The sequence below is a fragment of the Callorhinchus milii genome, unplaced genomic scaffold (genome assembly GCF_018977255.1).
Source record: "Callorhinchus milii isolate IMCB2004 unplaced genomic scaffold, IMCB_Cmil_1.0 Scaffold27, whole genome shotgun sequence".
NCBI classification, from domain to species: Eukaryota; Metazoa; Chordata; class Chondrichthyes; order Chimaeriformes; family Callorhinchidae; genus Callorhinchus; species Callorhinchus milii.
In genome coordinates, this window is record NW_024704768.1 from 3954491 (window position 1) to 3964490 (window position 10000).

Consider the following 10000-nt stretch of genomic DNA (forward strand, 5'->3'; position numbering starts at 1 on the left):
TTATTATTTCATTATTATTATTATCAGACGGAGGTGGGAAACTCGTTTGAACGTCTCGTTCGAAGGACAGCGTCTCCGACAATGCAGCGCTCCGTCACCCCCACACCCCCCCCCACCACCCCCCCACACTCCCGCCACTCCCCCCCTCCCCACCCCAGCGCTGTACTGCAGTGTCAGCCAAGGGAACGCATTGAGTTCAGTCTCCCTCACGCAGGAGCTTGGCTCGAAGCCACAGCTTTGTAATGAATGGAAATGTTTTTCGGCCACGGTATCTGGGCAACGCTCGAGACCTTACGGGCCACGCTGGCTGAGACCTGGTTGGGATTTCGGGCTCTTTGACTGCTTCTCCCCGATCGGTCTTCCCCCCCTCTTTCGGGGCCTCAATCCCAACCTCTGGGTAGTTGGGTATAGTTTCTCCCTGGGGGCTCAGTTTGGCTCTCACACACACACACACACACACGCACACGCACACACAACCCTTTAGCGTGAGGAAGATCGCTCCCGTTAGGTCCTAATGCCTTCACATTACAGCACTGCAGTCAGTCTCGCCTTATCACGTCTTCGCTTTGAGACGCGATGAGACCCCGTATCAAATGCGAGGGTTGTTATTATTATTATTATTATTATTACACACTATACGCCAAGTGTAGTGACCGTGTGTTTTGGGCCATGGGCGAAAAGCCAATTGCGCACAGCGGTGAACGCAAACGGTGGTGGAATTCTCAGACCGTGGCGGTGACGGGTTTCCGCGTCTGTCAGAGACCCGCCAACCCCTCTCCCTACCACCCCCCCACCCCCACCCCCACCCCATCCACCCCACCCCAAAAAAAATATTTCCTGGAGATCTTGCAATCCGTCTTAAAGGAGACAGCGCAGTTGCAATGTACAGTTACTAACACTAGAGGTCACTAGAGCATGTGTCTGGTTCGCTGGCTACACCTAGTGGTGCAAATTAAGTACTACAGCAACACGCCCCCCACCTAGACCACCCCCCGCCCCCCTCCCACCACCCACCCCGCCCAGAACCACAACAACTTGCATTTACGCGACGTGACAACCCTCGCGTTCTTCGAGGCGCCTCAAAGCGCTTCGCGGGGGGGGGGCCACGCTGCAAAGTGGAGTGACTGTGCATTTTGGGGGGGGCGAAAAGCGCGGCAGCAGCCCAATGCGCCCCCCCCCCCCCCCCCCAGCGGCGGCGCCCCCCCCACGAAGCAGTGGTGGATCGAAGTGACCAAATTATTAGTCGCGGTAGAATTATTACTGTCGTTGGAAGGAATTATTCTCCTCCCTCCGCCCCGGAAAAGCCGACCATCAAAGCGACGCCCAACGATAGGGTCGACCACGCGATCGGGGGCCGCGCCGAACGCGAGGGGTAATTAGTATTATTGTTGTTGTCGTTGTGTGAGGGAGCAATTTGACTTTGAGCGGCAGTAAAACTGGATAAACCTCCCTCCCCATCGCACAAAGATGTCATCAGCCGCCCAACCCCAGTGACTCACTCCGAAGAGACCGAACCCATTGCGGATGGGATTAATTCCTACCAGTCCTCGGCTTCCTCCCCACCTTTCAAATCCCACCCTAACGATCCTCCTTCCTCACCTCCCTCTCCCTCTCCCCCCTTCCCCCCCCCCTCCCCCCGGCTCGGGGTCAGTCCCCCCCCCCCCACTTTCCCCGACTCTACCCCACGTGAAAGGTGCTGTGTGAGTGCGGGTTGTTGTTCAGTCACTTTGGGTGTCTTCGCTGCAATTCGCCTCAGTGCACATGGCCTAGAAAGAAAAAGGGGGTTAATCAGTCAAGGACCCCCCCCCACCACCACCCCCACTATTCCCCCTCCCTCCGCCCCCTCCCCTCCCCCCCACCCATATAAACCAGTGATTCTCCAACTAAAATGGGGTGCATTGGGGATGGATTCATCTTATACCAATGGTCGAGTAATAATAACCATCGCCCTTACATCTGATACACCGTGAAGTGTAGTGACTGTGTATTTGGGGGGGTTTGGGGGATGTGTGTGTGGGGGGGGGGGGGTGGGGTGTGTGTGTGGGGAGGGGTTGCCAAAGGCGGCAACTTACCTAAGGTTTCGCCCCGACCTGACCGGCCCGGGAATCGAACCCGCTTTGCGAGGCGAGGGCTCCCACCGCCGAGCTACAGGGACTCCACTTGATTTACTGTCGCGTGTGTAGTGACTGTGCGGTTTGTGGGTTTGAACATCTGCAATTGAGGCAGTTCTTGTCCTCTGCCTCGCCCCAATCTGCCGGTTTCTTTTGTGTGAATCACTCTGACACATACTAAGTCACTCGGGCCAGAGGGGGGGTGGGGGGGGGGGGGGGGAGAAGGGGGGGGAAGGGGGGGAAAGTTTTGTGGTTTGATTTCGGTTCTCAGTGAAGTGGATCGAAGTGACCACATGTATTTTTCTGGAGGGGTCATTGCCCCCCCGGAAAGCGATCGACCGATCGACTGACAACCCAGACCCCACGTACTGCTGGGGAAACAGAGGCGTTGCTTGTGTAGTGTAGTGACTGTGCATTTAGTGGGCGAAATGCAGCAGCACAATTGCGCACAGCAGTCAGGTGTCGGGTTGACGTGACGAGGCCCGAGATCCGGGGCCAGGATGACCGGCAGTCAGTAGGAACCCGCGTGTTCGTCGATTGGGGGCATCGCTTTCCGAGGGGGTAGTAAACCCCCTCCAAAAAAAAAAGGTAATCATTTGGTCGCTCGGTCCGCGACCGTTTGGGCGCCATTGGCTTCCGCGTTTCACCCGCAAGACGTGCAGTCGCTACACTTCGCGGTGTGTCCCGCGAAGCACTTCGAGACGTCTCGAGGACGGGATGAGGCGCTGCATCGGACACAGGGATTATTATGGTATATTATTGTCATTGCGATGGGCAGAACCCGGGCGGACAATCATAGGATTGCGCAGCGCGGAAAGAGGCCATTCGGCCCATCGTGTCTGTGTCGCTCTTTAACAAGAGCTTCCAAATCAACCCCCCCCCACCCCCGCTCTCCCCCCATAGCCCTAACCAACCCCACTCCCCCACTCTCCCCCATAGCCCTGACCAACCCCACTCCCCCCACTCTCCCCCACAGCCCTGACCAACCCACTCCCCCACTCTCCCCCACAGCCCTGACCAACCCCACTCCCCCACTCTCCCCCCATAGCCCTGACCAACCCACTCCCCCCACTCTCTCCCCATAGCCCTCACCAACCCCACTCCCCCTCTCTCTCTCTCCCCATAGCCCTCACCAACCCCACTCCCCCTCTCTCTCTCTCCCCATAGCCCTCACCAACCCCACTCCCCCGCTCTCCCCCCATAGACCTGACCAACCCCACTCCCACACTCTCCCCCCACAGCCCTGACCAACCCCACTCCCCCCGCTCTCCCCCACAGCCCTGACCAACCCCACTCCCCCCTTAGCCCTGACCAACCCCACTCCCCCCACTCTCCCCCCACAGCCCTGACCAACCCCACTCCCCCACTCTCCCCCCATAGCCCTGACCAACCCACTCCCCCTCACTCTCTCCCCATAGCCCTCACCAACCCCACTCCCCCTCTCTCCCCATAGCCCTCACCAACCCCACTCCCCCCGCTCTCCCCCCACAGCCCTGACCAACCCCACTCCCCCCACTCTCCCCCCATAGCCCTGACCAACCCCACTCCCCCTACTCTCCCCCATAGCCCTGACCAACCCCACTCCCCCCACTCTCCCCCCATAGCCCTGACCAACCCCACTCCCCCCACTCTCCCCCCATAGCCCTGACCAACCCCACTCCCCCCACTCTCCCCCATAGCCCTGACCAACCCCACTCCCCCACTCTCCCCCCATAGCCCTGACCAACCCCACTCCCCCACTCTCCCCCCATAGCCCTGACCAACCCACTCCCCCCACTCCCCCCCATAGCCCTGACCAACCCCACTCCCCACTCTCCCCATAGCCCTGACCAACCCCACTCCCCCCACTCTCCCCCCATAGCCCTGACCAACCCCCCCCCCCCCCCCCCCCGCTCTCCCCCACAGCCTTGACCAACCCCTCCCCCCGCCCCCGCTCTCCCCCCATAGCACTGACCAACCCCACTCCCCCCACTCTCCCCCATAGCCCTGACCAACCCCACTCCCCCCGCTCTCCCCCCACAGCCCTGACCAACCCCACTCCCCCACTCTCCCCCATAGCCCTGACCAACCCCACTCCCCCCCCATCTCTCTCTCCCACTGCCCTACAAACCAGTCCTCCCCCCCAAAAAAAATGATAGAGCAAACACCCCCCACCCCCCCCCCCCCCCACCTCCTGCCCCCCACCCTTAACCCCCAGGAAAGACCCCCCCCCGGAGCCCAGGGAGGAGCTCTGGCACTAGGACCTGAGGGTGGAGAGCACTTCCCGTCCTTTACGTCAACCTCAGTCTCTGTGGCTTTGACATTAAGAGGAGAGCGATGTTGGTGTCGGTGTCACGAACGGCATTTCATTCTTATCCGTATTCCAACCGCTCATCAAAGAAGGTAAAGGCACAGCACTGGGGTCTGGTCACCCCCTCCCCTCGGCCCCGGGGTCTGGGGTCTGGGGGGTGCGGGGGTGGGGGGGGGAGTGGGGTTGGGGGGGGAGCAGTGGGGGGGTGGGGGAGCAGTGGGGAGCAGTGGGGGGTGGGGGGGAGCAGTGGGGGCAGTGGGGGGTGGGGGAGCAGTGGGGGGCAGTGGGGGGTGGGGGGGAGCAGTGGGGGCAGTGGGGGGTGGTGGGGTGGGGGGAGCAGTGGGGGGTGGGGGCAGTGCGGGGGTGGGGTGGTGGGGGTAGGGGGGAGCAGTGGGGGGTGGGGGATAGTGGGGGGGAGGCAGTGTGTGTCTCTCTCTGTCTCTCTCTGTCTCCCTCTCTGTCTCTGTCTCCCTCTCTGTCTCTCTCTCTCTCTGTGGGTCTCAGTGTGACTGTGTGTGTGTGTAGGGGTGGGGGGTGGGGAGGGCTGTTTGTCACAGTGTGTGTGGGGGGCTGTGTGTCACAGTGTGTGTGTGTGGGGGGGTGGGGGGCTGTGTGTCACAGTGTGTGTGTGTGGGGGGTGTGGGGGCTGTGTGTCACAGTGTGTGTGTGTGGGGGGGGTGGGGGCTGTGTGTCAGTGTGTGTGTGTGGGGGTGGGGGGGAGGTGTGTGTCAGTGTGTGTGTGTGGGGGGTGGGGGCTGTGTGTCAGTGTGTGTGTGTGGGGTGGGTGGGGGCTGTGTGTCAGTGTGTGTGTGTGGGGGTGGGGGGGCTGTGGTCAGTGTGTGTGTGTGGGGGGGTGGGGGGGCTGTGTGTCAGTGTGTGTGTGTGGGGGGGGGGGCTGTGTGTCAGTGTGTGTGTGGGGGGGTTGGGGCTGTGTGTCAGTGTGTGTGTGGGGGGGTGGGGCTGTGTGTCAGTGTGTGTGTGTTGGGGGGGGGGGGGCTGTGTGTCAGTGTGTGGGGGGGTGGGGGGCTGTGTGTCAGTGTGTGTGGGGGGGGGTGTGTGTCAGTGTGTGTGTGGGGGGGTGGGGGCTGTGTGTCAGTGTGTGTGGGGGGTGGGGGGCTGTGTGTCAGTGTGTGGGGGGGTGGGGGCTGTGTGTCAGTGTGGGGGGGTGGGGGGCTGTGTGTCAGTGTGTGTGGGGGGGGGGGCTGTGTGTCAGTGTGTGTGTGGGGGGGTGGGGGCTGTGTGTCAGTGTGTGTGGGGGGTGGGGGCTGTGTGTCAGTGTGTGTGTGGGGGGGGTGGGGGCTGTGTGTCAGTGTGTGTGTGGGGGGGGTGGGGGCTGTGTGTCAGTGTGTGTCACAGTGTGTGTGTGGGGGGGGTGGGGCTGGTGTCAGTGTGTGTCACAGTGTGTGTGTGGGGGGGTGGGGGGCTGTGTGTCACAGTGTGTGTGTGTGGGGGGGGGTGGGCTGTGTGTCAGTGTGTGTGTGTGGGGGGGTGGGGGCTGTGTGTCAGTGTGTGTGGGGGGTGGGGGGCTGTGTGTCAGTGTGTGTGTGTGGGGAGTGGGGGGTGTCTGTCAGTGTGTGTGGGGGTGTGGGGGGTGTCTGTCAGTGTGTGTGGGGGGTGGGGGGTGTTTGTCAGTGTGTGTGGGGGGGGGTGGGGCTGTGTGTCAGTGTGTGTCACAGTGTTCCCCCCCCACCCCCCTCTCCCCCCACTCCCCCCATCTCCTCTCCCCCCACACCCCATCTCTCTCTCCCCCCACTCCCCCCCATCTCCTCCCCCCCCACCCCCTCTCTCCCCCCCACCCCCTCTCCCCACCCCCTCTCCCCCCCTCCCCCCCCACCCCCTCTCTCCCCCCCCAGCCCCCCTCTCCCCCACCCCCCCTCTCCCCCCCCACCCCCCTCTCTCCCCCCCCCCCGACCGTCTCGGGTCCGGTCAGTAAATGTGTTCAGTTGTCGGTTTCAGTCTCAAACATGTGTATTAGTATGTGTGTGTGTATTAGTGTGTGTGTTAGTATGTGTGTGTATTCGTGTGTGTGTGTGTGTGTGTTGCGTGTGCGTGCGTGTGTGTAGAGGGGGATTTTAGTGTAGTGACTGCGTATTTTGCAGCCGAACAGATTTGTGCACAGCGATGTCCCACAAACAGCCATGAAGTGAGGGACTGTTTTCATTTGGTGGTGGTTGGGGGGGTGGGGGGGGAATTGTGGGCCAGGACACGGGGGGGGGGGGGGGGGAGGGGGGAGAAATCTTTTAACGTCCACCTGAACAGGTCACGGACGGGTGGTGGGAGAGGGGGGGGCGGGAGTGAGGTGTAACATCGCATCCCCTTTCCCCCCCTCCCCTTTCCCCCCCTCCCCTTCTGCGTTGTTGGAGACGCCATCCTTTCCGATGAGACGTCAAGTTAAACCCCCCCCCACCCCCACCCCCACCCATCTGTGTCCCTGTTCGGGTGGACAGTAAAGATCTCCCGTTGGAAAAGATCTCTCCGTCTCTCTCCCTCTCTCTCTCTCTCTCCCTCTCTCATTCTCTCGACGTCCGGGCTGACAGTCCCCCCCACCCCACAACCCCCACACCCCCCCCTCAAATAAAATTGATCGATCTCCTACCTCTCCTACCTCGAGGCTATTTGCGGGACATTGCTCTGTGCGAATTGAACTATCGTCGTCACCTCCAAAAGACACAGTCCCCTCCGCCTCGCACCCCCCCTCCCACCCCTCGCCTCCTTCGAGGGCCCGTCTCAAGACCCTCCTCTTCGACCGCGCCCTCCTAACCCCACCCTCCCCGCCATCCTGACCCCCAAACCTCAGCTCGGGTCCAAATCCCTGACGGTCCAGGGCCTTGGGACGTTATCTGTTGTGGTGGTGGTGTTGTGGTTTGGCTGTGATAAGGCACAATATCAAATGCAAGGATAATTATTATTATTATTATAAGGCGTATTATTTGGGGGGACGCAGTGGGGGGGGGCGCGGGCCGGGGGGGGTGGTGGTTGGCCGAGCGCCACACCAATGCAACTGATCTGCATGTCCTTGATGCTGATCATCGCAGTGTATAAATGCTCCGTGTTTTGCGCACACCCCCCCCCCCTCTGTATCATCTCAAAGTACTTCACAGGTGACAGCGTGTTCCTAACCAAACAGACGCAGATCGAATGACCCAGTTTTAACTCGGGGGAAATTGTTGGCCGGGACGCCAGGAGAGTGCGCGAGCGCGAGAGAGAGAGAGAGAGAGAGAGAGAGAGAGAAACTCCCTTCCTTTTCCTCCAATAAATAACAAGGAAGCTGGACCTTCACATGAGGGAGAGGGGAACATCGCAGCAGTTATTATTATTATTACCTTATTATTCTGATCGTCTCATTCTTTCCTGACTGGCTCAGCTCCTGTTAACCCCGCAGCCAAAGCCCCTAACTAGCTAACTAACTAACTAGCGGGGAGGGTGGTCCGAGCTGGACAAGCAGCGGGAAAGCTTGGCCAGACAGCGCTCGCTCGCGCTCTCTCGATGGCCGAGCCATGTGTGGGTTTAGTTGGTTAGACTCCCAACAGTTACCCCTCAACACACAATCTGGGCTCCCCCCACCCCTCCCACGCGCCCCCCCAAAGCCTTGGCTCTGGCCAACCTGCGCCTAATACTCTCCGGAATTAGGTAAGCAAGGGTTGTCCCTCCAGGGAGAGAGAGGAGAGAGCAAGCGGGGGAGTTGGTGGTGAGGGTGGGTGGGTGGGGGGGGGGTGGGGGGGGGGGGGGAAATGGGTGGATTGAACCCACAACCTTCTGACTCAGAGACGAGAGTGTCGGCCAGGCTGATCTCACGCTCACTTCCTAATTAACATCCTTGCTAAAAGCCGTGACTTTTCCTACATAAGATTCTCTTGATTGCAGCCTCACCCCCGCCCGCCGCGCGCTCTCTCTCTCTCTTTCTTTCTCTCTCTCTCTCTCTCTCCTTCTCTCTCTCTCTCGCTCGCTCTCTGTCTCGCTCGCTGCCAAAAGACACCCGCGAGTTGAACGAGATTGTCCTACTCTGTCCATTCTTTTTATTGCAAAGGGATTAAGGGTCGAGAGTGCGATGTTCCGGTCGCGAGAGAGAGAGAGAGAGAGAGAGAGAGAAATGGCAAAGGAAGGAATAAAACACAGGGGAATTCCTGGCTGGTGTTCTAATAATCCCTCTCTCCCTCCCTCCCTCCCTCCCTCCCACAAACACCCGGCAAACAGAACATATTGTCCTAAGCTCTGCGGTTTCACATAGTGTGGCATTCACACCCAAACAGTTCTTGACAGACACGCACACCGCACACACGCGCGCGCCCGCGCGCTCGAGCACATACACACGCACACGCAAACGCACACACACACACACTCACTCAAACGCAAATACAGACACGCACGCACGCACTCGCACACCAAACACACGGGCACACAGACACACCAAACACACGCGCTCGCGCCCGCGCCCGCGGACCGTTTTTAGACTAATAAACGGCCTAAACGGTCATCTTTTCCAAATTTTCCGAATCGGTCGCTGTTCCTCGAAAAATAACAAGTCATTGCAAAGAACCGGCGGTGGAATTTGAAGGACAGAACCTCCGACAACACCATCGCTACGTTGGTAGGACATCCAAAGGTCTTCAGCCTCTCGACCCTTTGGAACTCCATCCCTCCACCTCGCTCCCTCCCTCCCTCGCCTCCTTCAAGGCCCGTCTCAAGACCCTACTCTTGGACCAACCGAGCCTTCGGTCACCCTCCTTTACCCTCCCCTCCCCTGCCCTCCAACCCCTTCCTGATCCCAACCCCCAGCTCGGGTCAACAAACCCCGACTGTCCATCCAGAGCCTTGGGATGTCCTCCCGACGTGAAAGGCTCCGTGTGTAACTGTCGGGTGTTGGGTACGTGAGAGGAACAGAATCCGGGAGAACCTGGACTCACAGCAAACGTACACGATCGACTCGGCAAACCGGGCAATGGGGAGGAAGAAAAAGGGGGGGGAAGGAAAGAGCGAGAGAGAGAGAGAGAGAGAGATAGAGAGGAGAGGGAGAGGAGAGGAGAGGGAGAGCATCAGCTGTAAGGGACGTGTGTTCACTAAAGTGTATTGATATAAGAGTTCACCAGCTGTGAAAAAAAATGCCGGACACAATATAATAATATTAATAATAATACTAATGATCCTGGCATTCGATACAGCGCCTTATCACGTCGTCGAGCCGTGTCAAAGCGCTTCGCGGGACTAAGCGTAGTAACCGTGGGTTTATGTGGAGCGAAATATTTGGTTGTAAAGGAGGAGTGAGGAGGAGGAGGAGGAGGAGGAGATGGAGGAGGAGGATGAGGAGGAGGCGGGGAAGACGGCCGCCAACTCTAGGCTGTGGTTTAGGCTCTTTTGGGAACATGGGAATGTCACGAGTGGAATGTTCCCCCCAACGGGATTGAGTAACGCAGATTGTTGGGTCAGATGGAAATCCTGGAGCTTTCATTCCATTCACTCGGACTCTCGTCAGAGAGAGAGAGAGAGAGAGAGAGAGGGGGGGAGAAGGGGCAGTTTTTGTTTCTCGCCTGACACTGAGGGGTCAACCCACGACTGTTTTGTAGGGAACTTTCGCCCCCAAAGCAACACAGTCACTTACACT